The sequence below is a fragment of the Cyrtonyx montezumae genome, unplaced genomic scaffold, assembly GCF_038088225.1.
Source record: "Cyrtonyx montezumae isolate F1298 unplaced genomic scaffold, pur_monq_1.0 scaffold_0, whole genome shotgun sequence".
Classification (NCBI taxonomy): domain Eukaryota; kingdom Metazoa; phylum Chordata; class Aves; order Galliformes; family Odontophoridae; genus Cyrtonyx; species Cyrtonyx montezumae.
In genome coordinates, this window is record NW_027071824.1 from 51,661,668 (window position 1) to 51,668,885 (window position 7,218).

At 44.4% G+C, this 7,218-nt stretch overlaps 1 long non-coding RNA gene across 2 annotated transcripts; it reads right to left on the reverse strand.

Annotated features, from left to right (window-relative positions):
* Positions 1-1,774: 1,774 nt before the first annotated feature.
* On the reverse strand, positions 1,775-3,435 carry LOC136048985 (uncharacterized). 2 transcript variants are annotated; one of them, XR_010622248.1, is made up of 3 exons: positions 3,305-3,435; positions 2,075-2,125; positions 1,775-1,820 (listed from the first exon to the last, which is right to left on the reverse strand). It is a non-coding gene; the product is annotated as an uncharacterized LOC136048985 (long non-coding RNA). The 2 variants fall into 2 exon arrangements; XR_010622247.1 differs by having other exon boundaries at positions 2,075-2,128.
* Between the last annotated feature and the right edge of the window lie 3,783 nt (positions 3,436-7,218).

Here is a 7,218-nt window from a genome sequence, read left to right on the forward strand (position 1 = left end):
ACGCTCTTCACTGGTACTGAAATAAAACACAACGCTCAGGCTCTGGGCGATGGTTTTTGCTTCCTTCTGTTTCCTACACTGTTTTTCCTCACACTCTGTGCCAGTGTCTAGAAATGACAGCTTTGATGTCTGTCTACCTTGCTCTGTCCAAAGGTGGTCATTGCAAAGCCATTATTTTCAGATGTTGAGGTGGAAACCAGGTGGACAACAGAAGTACACAGAAAGGAATTACCAATCAGCCTGGGTTCTGGCCAGGAAAGAGACTGGTTCTTTTTTAAAGACCTTTATCAGGGAAATTGTTGCTGTGTATTGTGTTTTCTGCAACACTAAGTAAATGGAAGACAGGATTCTCAATATATTCTTTCAGTTATTCTTACCTTTGAAATATCAAAGCTTTTGCAGCAGATGAAAGACATCGATAGTTCATGAGATTTCAGATTTTGCTAGAATGATGCCTCTGGTTAAACAGTAACCTCCCTGTTGTTCAAAGCTGTGCTGCTGGACAATGTGAGGAAAATAGCGCACACATACACACACACACACACAATGTATTGCATAATTCCACTCATGTTTTATAAGTATTCATGCTAACGTTTTAGGGCTTGATGTTATTCTCACTGAACTCAAAGCAATATTCCCACAGTGTTCAATGTGGAAAGACTGGGCCCTAGAAATTCATGTCCTTACAAATGATTTTTATCTATGAACCAGAGACAAATGCTTTCCCTTTGCTATTCTTTTTCCAAAGCTGAAGCTCCACTGTAGTCTTTGCAGTGAAGCAACAGGCAGCCCTTCATGTCGGTGTCACTTCACATGAAGGATGTTCTGTCAGGAATGAACTGCGAGCAACAGCTTTTAAACACATGAAAGGGAGTACCAAATCTCCAAAAAAACCTTGAGGTTACCAAAAAGAGATCTGAAACAGAGTCTGTGTAGAATGATATGCCAACAGGAAAAAGCTACTGTAAGAGAGAGGAAGAAGAATGGAGGGAGGGAGAACATAAGCCCAAGAGGACTTTTTCCAGCTGCATGGGTAAAAAGCACACAGACAGCAAGGAGGATGGTGGTGGACCTGAAGCTGAGATTCAAGGTGCTACAGGGTAGCATCATGAGTGTGTTCTAGCACACCATGAAGCAGGCAAAGAAAAATAATACAGCATGCAGAGGAAGAGCACTGGCAAACCTTTTTTTTTTTTGCCAGCAAAAAGTAAGAAACTGAGAAAGAAACAGAGAAACGTATTAAATGTATCCAAATATCAAAGCCTCCCTTAATAGGGGCACTTGTAATTGCTCCATACACAGAAGCTGAAAAACATACTGAACTTATGACAAATGTACTTACACTGAGGATAATAAGATTTTGGGGTTTTCTTTTTTTTTTTTTTTTTTTTTTTTGGACTGATCAAATAATTACCTCAAGCTGAATGGTTCTCTTGAAATAATTTACACTGTAGATATACTCCACACTTGGAAGAGTTGATCACAGAATCATAGAATTGCAGGGGTTGGAAGGGACCTCCAGAGATCGTGGAGTCCAGCCCCCTGCCACAGCAGCTCCCTAGCCCAGGTTGCACAGGTAGGCGTCCAGGCGGGTCTGGAACGTCTCCAGAGAAGGAGACTCCACCACCTCTCTGTGCAGCTGTGCCACTGCTCCGTCACTGCACTGGGAAGAACATACCTGTGTTGAAATAGACTAGTTCAGAGACATGGCAATGCTTATTCTAAAGTATGTTCATGTATCTAAGAGGAAAAAACACATTTGGGAACATTTCCTACCTTCTGCAACACCAGACAATGGCAGCCACCTCCTGGTGGATCACCTGGAAAGTGAACATCTACTGATGATTTCACGTGGCAGTATGAAATAGCAGAGATATTTTCAAGAGATAAGTCTTTGGTGGAGTTACAGGAAGATAAGAACTATTTTGGATTTATGTCTTGGGCCTTTTCTGAATAGCCATTTCTCTTACAGTGAGGTAGTGAAGTGTCCCCAAAAGGGATTTCAGGTCATGCTGCAATTTGAGTCAGACACAACCTTTGAGAACACGGAAAGAGTCTTAACTGCCTTCATTACCTGCAACTTCCATTTCTGCCAGACAACGTTAACAGCAAAATCACTGGGTCTCTGCTGAGGAAAAGAAAAAAGTTAAACAGAATGAAAATATCTGAGGAAATACACTTAGGCATGTAATTTCAAATCAACTCAAATCTGCAGTGCAGAAATAAGTAAGCAAACTAATACCTACAGGAAGAATTAGAAAGAAATGCATCCTTGACTAAACTTCTCAGCTTCAGATCTGCAGTGACAGAGCTGAGAATGTGAAGGGCAATTCTGTGAACCCTCAGAGCAGGAATGGTTGCCTGGAACCATAATATTGGTGACGTGAAAGAAGATCTACAAAATCAGCAACGGAGAAGATATCTAGAATGAAAGCAGGTGAAAAAGATGTCTGTAAGTCTGAGGTTTTAAGGGAAAAGTAAAGAGCCCATGTAGGAAAGAAGTGAACCAATATGGTGTTCGTACTCTCCACAGAGTGCTGTCTATCCAATGTTTAATAAAATGGGATAATGAAGCAACTGTGCAGTGACAATTAAAACAAACCAAGAGATTCTGTGATCTGTTGGGCACACGTGGTATTGAACAACTGGAAGTAGGATATGCGAGATAGAGGAGGAGTCCCACAGCATTTGCACGATTGAGAAGTAAAGTTCCCCAGTTGTGACCATTTCCTTCTGACCAAAGCTGTATCTAGCCCAGACTCCGGGCCTTGGGCACCTTCATGTGCTGGTGTCAGAGTGACATTTCCAAGCATAAGTGAGTGTTTTTTTTCAGTAGGCTGTGGTGAAAACTAACACACTATTCAAGCCCTGTCTTCAAGGGTAAAACATTTAAGGAGTAGGAAGTGGATGGGTCTGTGGATCCTCTAATGGTATAAATGTTACTAGAAAAGTCATTTCATAGCACAGCGTTTGTTAGAAATCCAAGCCAAGGCAGCAGAAGGAGAACATGCTGGCAGCAGGCAGAGGAGAATCTGTACTAAGCTCCGTGGGTCCCAGGGGAGCCAGGGAGAACTGGTCCCTGGCTGAGGCTGCTGGTGTGGCTAGAGAAGTGACTGCTGCACACCAGCAGAGACATTTTGGTTCAAGTCAAGTTCAAGTTTGGTCACTGGCAAGCTCTGCTGTCATCAAGCAGCCCAGTTGTCCTGGTTGGTAACAGATCACAACTCTCATGCATTCCTGGCAATGTAGGGTGGCCCTAAAATGCCTTTATTTTGGGGAGGTGCTGATCCAGGGGTGTTCCTACCTGCATCTGTGGTGGCTGAGCCTTTCTGGTAGCCTTGTGTCACTGTGGGTACCACAGCCTGCTCTGAGGACATTGCACAGGACCAGCTGGAGAAGCTCATTAATGAGAATGCCGGTACACTGAGAATGACAAATGCGACCTTTGGAAATTCAAATCAGGCTCAGCACGTGTATCCTCCCAACGCTGCTGTGACTCCTGCCAGCGTTCATGTGGCTGTTGGGCATGTCTCAACCACAGGCTCTCTGCTCTCTGCACACGTGCTGTGACCCAGCCTCCCGCCCGCCCCACATGTCCCTGAGCATGTTGGACCATGCTCGCATGCTCAGCAGGACTCGGTAGCACAGCTTGCTCTGGGCTTTGTAACGCCAACCTGCCCACTTGCCTGACAACGTGAAAGCAAACGATGTGCATGTGTCCGAGCTCATGTACAGCTTGTCCCTCAATGCCTTTCTGCAGCTCCTAGCAACTAAATTGCAGCCGTCCTTGCTGCTCTTCCTTGTGCAGCCTCGTGTTTGCTCAAATATCCCTCACTGAGGTCCATCCAGACAACTCAAGCTCTTCCTTTATCTTCCCTTTTTCCCTCTCCTCTTGCCTCACTGGGATACACACCCTTGGTGTAAAACCTGCTGTAAAGAACTGCTATTTGTGGGGAAAGAAGGAAGGGCAAAAGAAAAAATATGTAGACATTCACCTAGACCATGCAGACAGGTTAAGGGAATTTAGAGGAAAAAGGATTCCTTATAACATGACAGGACCAAGTCCTTAAAATGCCGCCTCTGTTAGGAGAGCTTTCACTGAGGGTCCCTTCCCCTGCTGAGCAGGAGTTTATGGTCCCACAAAACGTGCTTCTGAGCTGGGGAAAAGGGAAGCTGATCCCAAATAAGCCTTAAGCCAAGCATCATGCCTCACAACTAGGACTTGTGAGTGTCTGGAATCTGTTATCCAATTATGTGAAAACCTGGGAAGAGAGTGATACAGAACATTTGTTGTTGCTACGGGAGAAGTCATCTTAGGATTTCTGGGCTGTGGAGAAAGTTTGCAGGGTTTAACTGAGGGTAGAAATCTTATCATTTTTTCTTAGCTCCCTCTTTTATTTTTCCCTTCATCCTCATCTACATTGTATATCCAGGGAAGTATTGGGAAAATTAAACAAACTAATACAAATTGAACTCATTGATATAGACTGAGAATATATGGGTAGTGAGACAAGCAAGGCAAGGTATCAGAAATACTGATTATACAAAAGAAATGCATATACTGTTCTGTTTTCGTCTTCAGCATGCCATAAGGATAACACTGGGTTATGTTTTTCCACAGTAAATTATTACCTCGGCTCATTGGGATCAGAAATTACAGGAAAACATTGGGCACCATCCATTCACAGACAGGTAACGGTGACAGAAAGAAGCAGGTCTGCTGCCAGAAACCCATACCTCCTGTCCAGCAGCCACACAGTGCTGATCTGAGCTTTCCTGCCTTCCAGGCTGCTGATGCTCGAGGTTTTTGGTTGCTGCCAGTGATGATGCTTTATTGTCTTTTTTTTTTTTTTTTCCTTAATCTTGCAGAAAATAATGCAAGGCAGGCACATTTTTGCTAGGTACCTCAGCAACTGCTTGGTCATTGCTGGGGCAGCTGGGGTTCACAGCATAAGGTGATGACCAAAGCAGCTGCTGCGGGCTGATGCTGCACGGGGAGAAAGTGCCCTTCAGACTGTGCACGGTCACACTATTTTCTATCAGCATCATTGTCAGTTTCAGTGCCATTTAGGAACTCTGTTCTCGGAGAGTTTACAATTATTGAGGCAGAATATCCTGATATTAAATATGCAAACAGTGATTCACAGACACAAATTTTGAACGTGTTAGGAACAGGCAAATAAACACCACAGAGTGAAAGCAGGGTCATGGGTTTATCCAAGAGCACAGATTTACCATCACATTGAGGCCCTTGTGTGGAGGGTGCCTGCAGTAATTAGGAATACTGCTCTGACCCCGAATGCTTACAGTGAGTATTCATGAGGCTAATTGCAGGAAACAGGCTAACCACCATGCACACCTGTTGGCATGGACCTCCCAGGTCTGCAGCAAGCTCAGGTTTTCACTCAGAGCATGGTGGTGCACACATACTAAGCGGGGAAGCAGGGAGGTGAGGGACAAGCTACAGCAGGACCTGGGGGGATCAGAAGGGACTGCTTGAAATGCTCTTTCTCAATCAGAACACCTCCTGGCTTTCTCTGGGGGGTGAAAGATTTAAGCAATGCCTACACGTTAAAAACTACTTACATCTTGTAACCGAGTGGATGACGCCTCACAAATATGTTACTGAGGCACAGAGAGCCCAAGAGAGATGAGGCACGTCTGTCATCACTGTGGGAGGCAGGAAGGCAGGCAGGGCAGGCACAGGAGGGAGATGGAGTGCTGCAGAAAGCATCATGGCCTTTCAGTATTTTTTCAATACAAGAACAGAATTGAGGGAGTTTGCCTCTGGGGAGTAAAAGGAAGAGAATATTATGGGAAAACTGGAACTTGTGGCCCAGTTCTGGGTAAGAAAAATGATTCTGGACCATTGGTCTTAAAAAAAAAAAGAGTAAAGGAAGTACAATTAAAAAAAATTAGAAGAAAAATAGGGTGACAAAAGGCAACCAATATGATAAAGGAGTACCTAAATTGATACAGAATACAAAAGAGAAGTGCTCTCTGGAGGCCACGGTTTTTTGAATATATACAAAACAAATGAACAAATGAAGTTAAATGTTATATACAAAGCACAGAGGGATATAAAAACAAGCATGCATTTTTCCTCCAAAAGTGTAATAATTCCAAAGTTTGTTTCTCACACCTTTCCTCAGTACCCTGGCACCTGATTCTGGTAGTCAGAACAACAGCTCTAAGAGTTTTCTTTGTAACACTCAGATTCAAGAACATCAATATGTAACTGCTGAATATCAATACCTGCAAGGGCTGCAATTTTAATGTATGACCTCACTTTCTAACATATTGCACTAGTTTACATGTTACTTTTACATCATCACCAACTGTAGCAACTTCAGTTAGATTTGTTATACACATACAAAAGAAACCTCAGACTCACACAGGGGTTGGAAAGGACCTCTTGTGATCACGGAGTCCAGCTCCCTGCCACAGCAGCTCCCTAGCCCAGGTTGCACAGGTAGGCGTCCAGGCGGGTCTGGAACGTCTCCAGAGAAGGAGACTCCACCACCTCTCTGTGCAGCTGTGCCACTGCTCCGTCACTGCACTGGGAAGGAGTTCCCATGTATATTTGTGCAGAACTTTCTATGCTTCAGTTTGTGGCCATTTCCCCTCATCCTATCACCACACACTGCTGAGAGGAGTCTGGCCTTGTCCCTTTGCCTGCTGCTCCTTAGATATTTACAGGCATGGATCAGATCCTCTCTGAGTCTTCTATTTTCAAGGCTGAACAGCCCCAGGTATCTCAGCCTTTCCTCATAAGGGAGGTGTTCCACGCCCTTTATCATCTTTGTATCCCTCTGCTGGACTCTTTCCAGGAATTCCCTGTCTTTTTTGTACTGGGGAGCCCAGCCCATACTGGACACAGTATTCCAGGTGAGGCATCTGGGAGCCACACACCTTTTATCTTTTCCTTATCAGTCTCCAGGTCATGACTTGGATTTGAACTATGGCAGCAAACAGAACTCCATACATAATGCAACACTCACACAGCTGTTGAAGTAGCAGTTTTATCTTCAATGGGCTGCACCTGTGTGTGTTGGCATCCGGGGAGCGCTGGCAGGGTGAAATTCTCATGGAGTATTAAGGTCCTTTTGAAGGAAGCACCAAAACAGGTGGTTTGACAGGTCACGTGTGTTGGAGCTTCTTCTAGAGCTGGCTGGTTATGTCTGTGTGGCCTAGATAACCTCCCTGGGATCCTATGCA